The 14,686-nt window shown below is 38.3% G+C and overlaps 1 protein-coding gene across 4 annotated transcripts in view; it reads right to left on the minus strand.

Annotated features, from left to right (window-relative positions):
- Nckap5 (NCK associated protein 5) overlaps positions 1–14,686 on the minus strand; it is an 855,349-nt gene that overhangs the window by 386,140 nt on the left and 454,523 nt on the right. The window contains exon 1 of one of the 4 annotated variants that reach the window (XM_033757254.1): positions 10,742–10,763. The exons of the other annotated variants lie outside the window; for them this stretch is intronic. The gene's annotated coding sequence lies outside the window, so the exon portion shown is untranslated. Of the gene's footprint in view, positions 1–10,741; positions 10,764–14,686 lie in introns of those variants that run through there. 4 annotated transcript variants of the gene reach the window in all.

Genomic DNA, 14,686 nt, shown 5'->3' on the forward strand with positions numbered 1-14,686 from the left:
GAGTTTTACACACTGACAACTATAGGACTCTGAAAAAAGAGATCGAAGAGGATATAAGAAAATGGAAAGATATCCCCTGCTCCTGGGTAGGAAGAATCAACATAGTTAAAACAGACATGCTACCAAAACTGCTATACAGTCAATGCAATTCAAAGATTAAAACTAGACCCTTATCTTTCACCATGCACTAAACTAAAATCCAAGTGGATTAAAATTTAAATATTAAAAAAGAAACACTAAACTTGCTGGAAGATAAGTTAGGCAGAACTCTATGGTATTTTATAAATTACTAAAAAACACAGGAATAGGAAGAGAAGCCTCAAAATAATATACTTTTGAAAACCAGGAGGGCCTCTAATTCTAAATAAAATGGAGAAAGCACACTCTGCCCTGATAATTACCACAAAGCAACTAAAACAGAAGACAAATAGAAACTATTTGAAAACTCTGAAACTAAAATAATAAAAGTGGATTGGGGAGGGTGAGAAGTTAAACAATGAGTCATGAGACAGTGAGTGGCTTGCTTATTTGTTCCTGGTACATTTCCTGGCTTGCACTTCAGAATACCAGGAGTTTTCAAATTGTATATCTGGCACCGTCAGAAAATCAAGAGAAACCACCCATTTTGCCCAGAAAACAGGAAGTCGGCTCTCTGTTGGCCAGAGAGTGGATGAGGTGAATCTTGCCTGTGTCCTTCTTCTACCAAGTCCCGAGTCAAGAAAAGTCCTGTGAGGAGAAGGCACTCTTACCTGGAAAACGATCACCCATATAACTAAGAAAGTGAGGAGAAACCCTTCTTTCTCACCAGCGAAAGTGAGAAAGGGGTATTCTCCGAGGTTAGAAGAATGTGAAGAGAATCACTGTGGTGTATTTTCCCTCTTTTCTAGTTCCCTTTATGATGGAGGCAGACCTACTCACGCAAAACATGCAGCAGTGGAGTGAGGCTTCACACCTGACTTTGTAGCCAGACCAGAGAAAGGAACTCCTCAGAGCTGGAGAATATGAGAAAAATTGTAGAGAAGATAAAGGTAGAAAAGGGGGTCCCCTAGTCCTTGGTATCAAGTCCTCTGTGACTGGCTTGAAACAGTACAACAAAGAGCTTTGAAAACAAGACCAGGATGTAGGCCACTGTCCAGCTCCCACCTGGCTGCTGGGTAGATGCACATTCTAGGCCATTCTAGTAGTAGCACAAAATCTCTCAGGCCTAACCTCACACTGGAACTAGCGTTCACCAGCAGGGAAACTAAGACTCAGGTCCAAATTTTTAAGCTTAAAGAATCTAATTTAGAGGGCCGGGGATTTAGCTCACTCATTCCACCCCCCACCTTGCAAGCACAAGGACCTGAGTTCGATCCCCAGTACCAAAAAAAAAAAAAAAAAGAATCTAAATTTCAAAATTAAAATTAGAGTCCAACGTTTCGTAATCTTCAAAATGGCCCATATACTATCCAAATCTACTCAGTATTTTTTTTGCTTTACTGAGGAAAAGCTAACTCTCAAAAGAAAAAGTAATGTATACATATAATAAAATGACACATTTGTTAGAAATATAGCCAAAGATTTTTCTTTCCTGTACCAGGGATTGAACTCCTTGTGAGGCAGGTGGCAGAACCACTGAGCTAAATCCCCAGCCCTAGCCAAAGAATTTTAAACATCTTTTGTAATTATATTCCAGAAAGGACAAACACTCTTGAAATGAATGGTAAAATAGAACTTTTCAGTAAATTAAAAATCATTTAAAATGGAAATCACAGAATTAAAAATGCAATAAATAAAACCTGCTCTGAAGAAAAGGACAGTGGATAGCAAGAAATTGATAAACTTTAATATTGATCAATTGAAGTACCTCTTTTAAACAATCAGATCACAAACAACAGCCCTAGAAATATGTGGAACAATATCCTAAGGTCAACCCCTAAGGTCAACGAGAATGAAGAGACTGAAAGAGAAAAATAATTTTAAAGAAATAATGGCTGCACACATACCAAATTTGGAAAAAGACACAAATGTTCAGGTTTAAGAAGTTCAGCAAGGAGCAAGGAACAACAAAATCAGCTAGAGGAAAAAAATATTAAATTTTTGAATGATTCAACAATTTAAATAATTGTGAATTTTTAATCAGAAATCGTAGCGGTCAAACATTGTGTAACAGTATTTTTAAAGGAGTAGAAGAAAAAAACCTGTTAATCTAGAATTCTTTTTCCAATGAAAGTACGTTTTGGGAATAAAATCAACACATCTCAAGTAAAGAAAACTAAGAGAACTTATTGGCAGAACACCTGTTCTTTAAGAAGTACTTCAGGAAGATGGGAGAAGAAGACAGGTTAACTTGAAACACTGGGAATAAGAGGAACAGAAATGATAACTATCTGGGCTTATTCTTCCTTATAGGCTGAAAATATGCATGGCTTCTGAAAGCAAAACCTATATAACTTTGATGGATTTGTCCATGAAGGAACAAAGAATACTTATAACAGTGACAGCAGAGAGCGTAAAGGACTTGCTTGGTTAAAAATGTCTGTGCACTACATAAGGGGTAAAATCTAAATCTAAACAACTATGAAAAATTAGGTATGTACAGGGTAATCTTTCATGATATCACTGATCAAGTCTATATGGAGAAAAACTCGCTAAATTTAAAAATGCTAAACAATCCAAAAGAAAGGGAGAAAAGGGAGGGAGAACAAAACAGAAAAGTAAATGATAGGGGACCAAACCAAAAATAAAACAAAAGCCCTAAATCCATATAAGCCCATAATTACATTAAAGTAAATAATCTTAACATAACAATGAAGGAAATGGTCGCCTTAGCACAGACAGCCCCAATTATGTAAGTAAACCATTTTAATTATAATGATAGAAAAAAAGTTATAAGTAAACAGATGGGAAATTATATACCCATGTAAACACTAATCAGAAGAAAGCTAGTGAAACTGATCTTGTTGGAAAAATGTAAATTTTCTCTATTCTAAGAGTGGTAGTATTTATAAAACTTTGTGTATTTATTAATACAGAAGTTCACATAAAATTAAATTTTGGGAGTATAAATTAAAATATAAATTTTAAAACCTCCTTACTGTTTTTACTCCTTAATTTACTTCTATGTATGCTATATACTGAATAATACAAAGCATGGAATTTTTTTAGAAAGAGTCTCACTATGTAGTTGAGGCTGACCTGGAACTCACTATGTAGCCCAGGCTGGTCTCAAACTCACAGCAATTCTCCTGCCTCAGCCTCCCAAGTGCTGGGATTACAGGCGTGTGTCACCATGCCCAGCAGGGAATTTAGGTTTAAAAGGCTACATTCTTATCTACATATAGGTCCTTTTACTTTTCTTTCTTTTTTTTTTAATATTTGGCACTGGGGGTTAAACAGGACCTTCCGCTTGTGAGGCAGGTGGCAGCACTGCTGAGCTAAATCCCCGGCCCTTTTTTTTTTTTACATTTTTGTTTTTGTTTTTATTTTTTACTTTAAATCAGAAGAAGAAAAGGAAAAAAAAAACTATTGGGTAGCCAAACAGAAGTCTAGTTCTTTAGATACTAAGCACAAGTTCGACTTTTTTAGAAAATCTTATTTTAAAATAGGGAAGGATGGATTGGGTGAAAGGAGGGCAGGGATATGGGGAAAAATGAGAACCAAGATCTGTCATATAAAGGTACAAGATCTCAGTAATGAATGTAACTGTACTGTATACCTAAAAAGTACCAATAAACTCAAGGATAAAAACAAGAAAATCTTATTTTAGAAAAGCAACTCAAATCAGTTAAACTCAACATCAAAAAGAAAGTAGATGGTAGTGAGCGATAGTCGTGTATTTATAAAGCTAGAGCTGTGCTTGTCATGCTTTTGAATGGCAGTGCAATCTGACAGTTACTGCACAAAGAGTTGTTAGAATCCATACCAACACACACTCTATTCCTCACAAGCATTGAATCAGCCTGTCTTTTGGGTTCTAAGAGCAATGTGTATGGACTAAATTCAACTCAGATACTTCTACTTTTCCTCACTGGACCAGAAAAGAGAAGCAGACAGACATGTAATTTTAGACCCACGCTTGCTTCTCCTCCTTAGGATTTTACTTATTGACCCTGTTCCAGAAGCTTGGATGCTGGCAGTAAGGAAAGGCCATCTAACAACTTCCTGCCTTCCAGATGGTGAATCTTCACAAAGAATCTCTTGCTGATGAAGCTAGAAAAAGAGGCTTCTCACTATCTACATATTTTAGCTCTTTTTTCCTGCCAACAAAAAACAAACCTTGATAATGAGACAGAATAGTTGCTCTTAATATAAGGATGTTCTTCCCAAATACAGTGGCACAGCAAACACAGAGGCAGGCAAGCCTGGGAGGAAGAAAGCTGTGTACAAACCCAGATTTCTCATTATCCAGCTATTAAAATATCTACACATTGTTCCCCTTTAGCTTTTGCTACTCTGGATAGCTTCTGTATATTTTAAAAGAATTCTCAATGTCTTCACCCTTAAAGTGAAGCCTAGAGAAGACCGACTCTCCAAAACTCAGACACAGAACATGAATACAGGGCAGGACATTTCCTCCCTCTCTCTCTCTCTCTCTCTTTCTTTTTTCTCATTAAGTTTATTTGTACTTTTTAAGTACACAGTACAGTTACACTCATCATTGGGACCTTGTACCTTTACATGACAGGTCTTGGTTCTCATTTTTCCCCATTCCCCTGCCCTCCCTTCCCTATTTGCAAAGACTTTGCTTACATTTTTTCCTTTTCTCATATTTTTTCTTTTCCCTTCTTTCCTTTCTCCTACCCTTCCCACTTCTCCTACTAGGGCAGGACATTTTCTATCTCATCCATTAAATAATGCTTTTATGTGTAAACAAACGACGACAACAACAAAACCATTACCTTCACCTGAGTATTTTCATCTCCTGTGAAAGACGAAAAAATGAGCTAAGAGACCACCATACTGGTCCCACTTCTGTCACCAGCTGGTTATGTCATTTTGGGCTCAGGTTTCTCAGCTTTAAAATGCAAGTCTCCAGAGAGCGCTAAGCCTCATATATACTTGACCCGGAACTTTGTCAGATACTTTCTCTTGCAGCGGAAATGCTGGGTAGCCTTTTAGAAACTGTGATCAATGCTTCCCAGCTTTGCATAAAAAGGGAAGATGTCAGCATTCTAAACATGGTAACCCAGAGAAGATGCGTGGGACACAGGTAAATTCCCCAGGAACTCTGAAGGTTAAAGGAAATCAGTATCTCAGCACACTTGCAAATCAAACTGCTTCATACTAGTCAGGAAGGTGGTGATAAACAGCAGCTCAGAATGATAATACCTTATTGAATACACTCTGGAACTTAGAGTTTTCTGGTCCTTGACAGAGTCAGCTCTGGATGGGGCAATTCCCTAGGAACCTGAACTATTGGATGGTGAGTTGGGGAGGAGAGGGTAGGGATGGAGGTAACCTCTCACCCATCTACCCCTCCCACTGACACTACTGGCTATCTTTTTATAATTTATCTTCCCTTTATGTAGCTTTCCTATGAACTTCAAACTGACAAAATACCTGGGTGAAGACTTGGGCCTACAAAGATTGACAGACTGTTTGGGGTCTCCCAGCTCCTTGAAATATCCTCAGTCTGGCTCAGCAAATACATATGGACCGATATGGACAGTCTGAGCTCATAGAAGCACACAGAGAAGCAGACTCGAAACAACATGATTTTCTATTTTTATATGGGATAAAAAAGAAATGGAAGGCTTGGAATCATTATCTGAAGTTACAAGGCTCTTATTAACTGGAAAGCTCAAATCATGGGATTAGTTCTTTCCTATATGCCTGAACTAAGAAAGCTTTGGAGAAGAAAAAAGACACACAACAAAAACTCACTGACACCGAGGATTTATTCAGCAAAGTAATTTCCAGAGGCTATCCTGGAATCATTTTACATTCAGCTCATTATTCTGTATCTTCCACATCTATATCTTTTGTCCTCTACAATGATAATTGATGGTCAGCATTACAGCCCCGAGGTCCTGCAACACACTGAATCATCAAAGGAAGATTCAATTATATTCCTAAGTCTGGACGGGCCCTAGCAGCAAAGGGGACTTGGAGATTGAGAAGGGTTGCAATGGAAGATTTTCTGGTTAACCATGAACAAGATGAAATTAACTGAAAAAAGATTCAATTATACACAATATTCTGGCTAAGAAAGATTTTAAAAGTTGAACATGCATAAAATAGGTGAAATTCATAATTTAAAGCCAACTCAGCAGAAATTTCACTAGAATAAAATTATTTTCCCAGCAGAAAGTCATCCTAAACTTTTTATAGGGACCATCCTTCATCGTTGGTCATTTTGTATAAAACTATCTTTTATGGATATTTTGCTTTCAAAAAACTAATACATGATTACTTTAGAAAATATGAAACATAAAAGCAAAGTGCTTGGAAGAACTTTGGGAATTTCACCATTGAAAATTCCAAGTCATTGTTAATATTCTGGTAGATAGTGTCATCAAGTTATTTTACCTCTACATACTTACACATTAAGATCTAAAATAATTTTGTTATGGTTTATATCTGGATGTTCCCTAGAGCCTCATGTGCTCATAGCTGGGGCTGTGGGGAGCTGACGGGATGGCGGATGCACGACGCTCGTCAGTGGATTAGTCTGCTGGTGCAGGGATGGCTAAGTGTGGCATGAGGAGGTGAAGCTCGGTCGGTGTAGGATGCAGGCCACGACGAGGGGGCCTGGAAGGGTCTAACTCCCTTCCTCCTTTGATTTCTGTTTCCCAGCACCATGCCATGTGCCCGTTCTCCTCTTCCAGGCCGTTCTGCTTTGGAGCCAGTACACTTCGGACTAAAACCTCTACAAACTGAGCTGAAAAAAAGAAAAAAAAAAACAAAAACAAAAAAACCTTTCCTCCTCAGGGTTGTTGGTTTTGGGTATGATGTCTCAATAATATTACTCAGTATTTGTCAAAGTTCTCTGTCTAACAGTGAATTTTCCCGAAGCTGCCAAAAAACACAGTATCAGCCTATTTTCCATCCTACAACGGGGTGGTGGGTCACATAAAACCCTCTTTCAGTTGACTTTTAAAAATCACTTATTTTGGAGATCACACAACTAAATTATATAGCATTAGTTTTCCATTAGCTCTGCTGTAGGTGGCACCAGTGATTGAAATTCCTTAAAGGGTCAAAACCTTTCTACAGCAAGAGTTGCCTTTTGTTTTCTTCTCTGTTCTGTATTATAAAAGGCAAGGTCAGCTATTCCTGAAAGTAAGGGACTTTCTAATCAGTAGCTTGTACTATGAGTTACAGAACCCAGAGCACTGAGTGATGATAAAATAACAGCACCCTATGGGTCAAAAAAGCAGACCACTGTAGAATTTATGACAACACCATCCCTTTTTCTAAGACTTTAAACACATATCTCTTCAAAATCCCTATATAACCATTAAGCAAGATGACTATTCTTTTAAATTTCATTAGCACATGTTTACAGTACATAAGGATTAAATTCCTCATGGGGACTTGGTATAAGTACATAATGCATCTTAATTCCTTTTTTCATCTCTCATCTCTTGGTCCCCCTTCCCTTTAGCAAAAATATCTATCTCCCTATTTCTTATTATATGTCTTTTATTTTGCTCCTTATTTATATTTTGGGTTTCTCATATAAGAAAATCATGTGACATTTAAGCTTGTGTGTCTGATTTATTTCACTCAATATTATAGTCTCAAGATTCATCCATTTGTCTATAAACGACTCAAATGTATCCTTCTCAGGTCCCAAGCTTGCCAGTTTGTTGCCAATAAAGTTCTTTCTTCCCCATTACTCTATCTCTCGCATTACTGGTTTCATTGATCAACAGCAGAACTGGACCTTTTGTAGTTACAGATGCTTTCATCTAAGTGAGTGTAAATGCCACTATAAAACCACTGTCTTCATTTCTTGTTACAGTGTGTGTGTGTGTGTGTGTGTGTGTGTGTGTGTGTATACTGAAATTCAAAATGTTAATTCACAGGATAGAATACGTATTTATAGTGTGGTCATTATTACTCAACTTATCTCTACTGGGAAACACACTGTAAAATGCTATAGGCGGGTAGAGATGAATATATCATGAAAGAAATTCTCTTTCTCAATGTGATACTGACGTGGGAGAAACATTTCAGAGAGAGCCATCTAGCAGTTTTAAATGAAGGGAAGTGTGCAATAAATACATTAAAAAACACCACCAAAAAATTTTTGATCCCAATCTAAAATGTGCTACGTGTCATTCTCAGCACATACACTTCAGAATTCTATCACTGTTTTCAAGACCTCATTTTGTGTTGACCACATCTGACCTATGTGATATCTTGAGATAATTCAGTTGGTTCTCTGTATCTGTGGGTTTCACAGGTATAGATTCAATAAAAAACTGAACAAAAATATTCTGAAAAATAACAGTCCATACTGCATGTACAAACTACTTTTCTTGTCATTATTCCCTAAATAATGTAGCATAATGATATTAACATTGTATTAGATGTCATAAGTAATCTAAAGATGAATTAATGTATGCGGTGTATGTAGTTCATATGGAAATTTTTTGACATAAGGGGCTTCAGCAGCCACAGATTTTGATGTCCAAAAGGTCCTGGAACCCATTCTCTAAAGGTACCAAAAGATAACTGTACTTATTTATACGGTGTGCGAGTCAGCTTTCACTGTAATAAATAACCTGAGAAATCAACTTATAGAGGTAAGGTTTGCTTTGGCTCATAGTTTCAGAAAGAGGTTTCAGTCCATGGTCACCTAGCTCCATTCTTTCTGGTCCGGCAGTGAGGCAGAACACCATGGAAGAGAGAACACAGCAAGAAAAAGGTGCTCACTCACGAAAGCCAAAAAGGAAGGGGGGTGCTGGCGACTACTTTCTAGGCCCCACCCCTACAGCTTCCACCCCTCCTACAGTTTCCAACAACACCTCCAATTATGAACCCATTGATTGAGTAATCCACTGATGAGATCAGAGCCCTCCCAATCTAATCCCTCCCCCAAAGCCCCACTTCCAAACAGCATTAAGGACAAAGTCTTTAACACGTAAGTCTATTGGAAGAAGCTTTCAATCAAAACCACGACATATGGGTTTGTATCACAGAAATAACACGTAGTAGACCAAAACAAGGCTTTGCACAGAACATGTCAGAGTTATAGCACAGTGAGTGTGCCAAAGAGGGGCATCTTTAGTTCTCTTTGACTAAAAGACCACTCACAGGTAAGGAGGAAGGGGACAGAAAAGAAATGCCCGTTCTCGTCTATCTGCTCCTGTTGAGAGCCCTTCCTAGTTTCCAAAGCTGTGCTTGAGTTCTCACCCTTCTTACTCCTTGGCCGTGTCCAAGCCTAGGTGGGGCTTGCACCCCAATGAGGAAGAGAGGCTGCACTGAGGCACCCTGGTGGACAGACTTGTAACAATTATCCCCAGTGCCAGGTTATGAAAGTTGAAAGATTTTGAGCTAATGACTCCAGTGAGCCCCAATAGCCTACTGTTTAATGGTGTAATTATAGACAGTTAAAAATACATGATATGTGGTGGAGAGAAACTAGTTGGTGTTTTGGGAGCCATTATGGATTACAGTTTATGAAAATTTAAAACAATGCAATATTTATATGGGCTTGGGTGTACTGAGTTTTCATGCAGACACTGCACCGTGCTCTATGCCATTGTTCCTCTCTAGAAACCAACAAAGGCAGAGGAGAACCAGATTAGACACTACAGAGATGGCACAACTGGAAAAACAGAGAATTTTCATCACCCTGTTACTGAATACCCTGTAAATCAAGTAAGCCTCAGTGACCTGCTCTGTGAATGGTATCAAAGAAAGCCAATCAACAATGTTTTCATAACCATCTGATAGTTCCTCAGATTCACTTATAACAGGGTTGTAAAAGACTTTCTTCATGTGGTCACTTGCATACTAGGGCAAAAAATATCACACCAAGCTAAAGAACCTGTTATAGTTTGTGTCTAGCTGTCCTCTCAAAGCAGCATGTAGTCATGGGGGGGGGGCTTTTTCAGATGTGGCTGGATCTAGAGTGTGTGAGGTTGGAATTAATTCAGAATGCATCACTAGGATCAAGGGCACTAAGATCAAGGATATGAGTACCACCCATCCTCATTAGTCTGGAAAAGATAAAAGGGGCAGAAAAACGCTGTTAAGGTTCCTTGTCACTTTTGCTGCCTTCTGTGTGCAATGAAGTGTTTCTCCTCTGTGATATCTGACTTCCATGCTACCCTGCCTTGGAGCCAGCCAACTATGGACTGAAATCTCTACAGACTGTGAGCTAAATAAATCTTTCTTCCTATAAATTTGGGTGTTGAGTAGTTTGTCTCAGCAGCAAGAGAAAAGTAAGTAGGACTCTCTTAGGGTTTTGAAGGGGAGCAAAACATTGGAGTAAGAACTGTTTGTAGTCAATATGGCTACCAAAGGGTTAAATCTCACTGGAGCCTTGTCCAGCACTGACCTGTCCAGCTCATGGAGAGCAACAGACCTAGACTCATCCTGAGTATGCTGGGGTTTCAGGAGGGTAATGTAAGATAACAGTAAATGTTATGATGTCACCAAATTGTATAGTTGGCAAAAACATGATGTCGCATAAAATCCTTTTCATTTAGATCCTTGTATTCAGCCCCTACATAAACTAGGATGAATCCCAAACTGTTTGAAGATGCAAGTGAAACAATGGGTCAGCATGGATCACGTATCTTACCTACAGGATGTTAGTAGCGTATAGCAGATTCTGCTGACCTGGGGACACACTGAGTTCTGCAGGGGCTAGAAGACCCAAGCACTGCATCTGGATGAGAAGACAACCCTCATCATTCATTCATTCTTTCTTACTTCATCTCTTCTCTCATTTATGGAGTCAACACCATCTAAGGAAAACCTCAGGATTTGTACTGAGTGTTGAGGTCATAGCACGGAACCTTCACCTTCCTTGATTCTAGGAATTCAGTCACAGAGGAAGAAAGGTCCCAAATTCTTTACTATCAGAATATACATATATAAAGTATCAACTTTGGTGCCTTCAGAGGATCTTATATAACTGTTTGGAGGAGTCAGAAGCGACACTAAAGAGGATGTGACAATTGTGATGGTCTTTGGAGAATATGTAAGAGTTTCTGGGTACAGAAAATGGGGAGGGCATCCCTGGGAGAGGAAGCAGTATTCAGTGGTACTTAGACACTAGAAAGAACACCGTGCCTGTGACATCCAGGAAGGCTGAGCGTGAAACAGGAAGAGAGGGGAGAGGAAAGCATCGAAGAAAGCAGGAACATACCTGGGAATGGCTTTCAAATCACAGTAGAGAATGAAATGTACCTGGAATTAATGAACAGTTTCACCTTCTAACCAGAGGTAACCATTTAGTGTGACAACATCACAGAAATATTTACCACACACAGAGAAAACCTATAGATGGTGCAGACAAAATAGCATAGTTAGCATCAGATCTCTTTTCACCTCTGGATTCTATTGACTGGCTATGTGACCGAGAGAAGATTGCCCAAACCTACAGGACCTCAATTTCCTTGCCTAACACACACTTGGTAAGGTTGATTCCAAAAGTAAACGGGACACTGTGAGTAAATACTTAGCAAAGTGTAAGACATTTCAAATCAAGACTAAAATGATGACATTAGTATATTTAGTTTATTTTTATAAAGTGTTAAATGTAGATTACGCTGTTCTGATTGGTAATAATGCAAGATAATGTAAAGATAAGATAAAAAGTTATGTATGAAGAAAGACATTCAAAAAAAATACTTAGCAAAGTATCTTCACTGGGTTCTGAATCTCATTCTCATCATACCAACCTGAGACATTTCTAAGTGGTATCTTCCTGGGAGTATTGGTTTCAAATGCTCAATCTCACCCCTTCCCCTTCAACTGAAAAGAATATATATATACATATATCATATATTCCACCCTGAAAAGCTACTCCTTTCAAGAGAGAGCCACCACTCATGATCTCAGGATTAGCACCCTCAACCCGCATATTCTGAGGTGATGCAGTTAGGTCTTTGCTTACATGCTCTTCTTCTAAAGCACTGTTCACACATATATACTTTATCTCATCAAGTAGATGGATATTTTCAAATATTCATAATAAATTCAAATGTAATTATTGGGTAATGAGAGAGGTTGACAAAGTTTTCATGGAAAGGGCTAGATATTAAATATTTTAAGCTTTATAGGCACACAGATCTATGTTACATGACTTAAAACAACTTCTTAAAGACACACATACCATTTATAACTAGTCAACCATAGCAAAACAGGCAGGGGTGGGGAGATGGGAGAGGGCAGATTTGACCTGCAGTTCACTCAGCCCTGGGTTACTACAATACAACAGAATCTGCCAGAGGTAGCAGTGCTACTTGCTTTAGAGGATGCTAGTGCTGAAAATCTACTGACAAAAGGGTGTGAGGCTCTCTTAATGAGCATTAGACATGCACCATTTTCATCAAATTTTGGAGTTGATGCAGCTTTTAAAAGAGAACTGCAAAGCAATCATTGTCTAGGAGTTGTCTTTACATTTTTTGGCATCCTAAAGAAAAAAGAAAAAAGCCGAAAGAGAAATTTTATAATCAGTATGATTCCACTTACATAAGGACACAAACACATGCAGGCACAAAAGAAACATTTTATACACTGAGATGTTTAACACTGTTTATCTCTGGGAGATGGGATTAAAAGGAAAATTTGGGGTGGTGTGAAAAATTTGTCTGGTTTTGGACATCAACTGAAAACAGTACTACTGGTAAATGTAGAATCAAACAGGTGGAATCAATAGTCTTTACCTCATCCACAAGGGTATATTCTAAGATTCACAGTGTATGCCCAAAACCCAGGATAATACCAAACACTACCCATAGTATTTTCTCCTACCAGATGGCACCAATATTAATTTGTCATTCCATATTTTATGTATGGTTCCTTCTTTATATCATCCTTCAGGCAGTTTATCAAGTAAAATAAGGTTACTATTAAGTAAAATCTGGGTTACGTGAACACAACTGCAACATCCAACAGTAAATGTGATCACTGAGATGGGTACCAAGTGACAGATGGCCAGGTAACACACTGAGAATACTGGGCAAAGGGATGATTTGCATCCCGTTAGGATGGAGTGGGATGACATGATTATCACCCTATCCAAAGCTTAGAATTTAAAAATCTATGAAATGTTTATTTCCTGAATTTTTCATTGATTATTTCATATGATATCTGGCTACAAGTGATTAAAGCCATGAAAAGTAGAAGTGCAAATGAGGATGTGCTTTTGTATTACTGTAAGACCTTTGTTACTGCTGACACTGAGTATGGGCTGATTTTCAGGTCCTGGGTGGCAGCCTCCATGATCATTTCAATGATGCCATACAGAGACACAGTCAAACAGCAAGCCACCACTGTGGGACAGAAAGATGAGAACGGACAGAGCCCAAGAACACACTAGAACCAGATGTTACCCCTTTTCCTGAGAAGTAAATGAGAGAGAATAAGAATCTGGGGTGGTCCTCCACTACTAATAAATATCCCCAAGATGCACTTAGATTTTTCACAGAAATATCCAGGAAGGCTATAACCTTCCAAGAGATTGGACAATCAGTACCTGCTACCAGAGCCTTCTTTGTGGTTTCTAGGTACAGAAATGCTACTTTTGTGACTTTGATTCAATCGGCTCACAAAAGTGACTGGCACAAGATCTTTATGTGCAAGTTGTAGGAGTAGTACTGAAAGGTCTGCCAGTCCTCATTGGCAGTTCTATGTAATCTGAGCCCCACTACCAGTCAGATGCTTTCCACGCCCTCGCCATACAGTTTGGCACAAGATGAACCCTCAGTTCTTGAGAAGATCTTGTTTTAGTGAAGTATCTTAACAAATGACTATTTCTATGTGATTTTCAGCTCTATTCCATTTTCCTTCTGAAGTAAAATATCACATTAAAATTATTTCAGATCCATTATTAATCTTATCTTGCTTACTTTCTTCTCAAAAATACCACTATGGAGATCATACATGGTTAATAATGATGCAAGAATCTGATAACTAATGTTTTACATAGGCATAAGCCTAGATTGTGATTGCTAAAGAGAAAAGAGGAAACTAGATTTTTCTTCTCCAATTAGAGGTAAGAAAGGGTTTTGAGGTGATTCAAATTGTGTTTCAATATATCATCTGTGACACAGAAATATATAGCATATAAATAACAAATAACAATGCTATTATGCTAGGCAACAGACACATGGCAGTGGGTATAACATTCCCAATTTGAAACTATACTACAAAGCCACTGTGATAAAAACAGCATGATGCTGGCAAAGAAGCAGACCTGAGGATCAGTGGAGCAGACTGGAAGACACAACAACAACTCCAGATGTACTCAGCTACCTCATCTTTGACAAAGGAGCTGACCATCCCCACTGGAGGAAAGATAGCCTCTTTAATAAATGGTGTTGGAAAAACTGGATCTCAACCTGCCAAAGATTAAAACTAGACCCTTATCTTTCACCATGCACTAAATTAAAATCCAAGTGGATTAAAGATCTAAATATTAAAACAGAAACACTAAACTTGCTGAAAGATAAGTTAGGCAGAACTCTGGAAGACATTGGCATAGGAAAAGACTTTATGAACAAATCCTCAGTAGCAC

Source organism: Fukomys damarensis, unplaced genomic scaffold (genome assembly GCF_012274545.1).
Source record: "Fukomys damarensis isolate Sample0158 unplaced genomic scaffold, DMR_v1.0_HiC HiC_scaffold_29, whole genome shotgun sequence".
Lineage (NCBI taxonomy): Eukaryota > Metazoa > Chordata > Mammalia > Rodentia > Bathyergidae > Fukomys > Fukomys damarensis.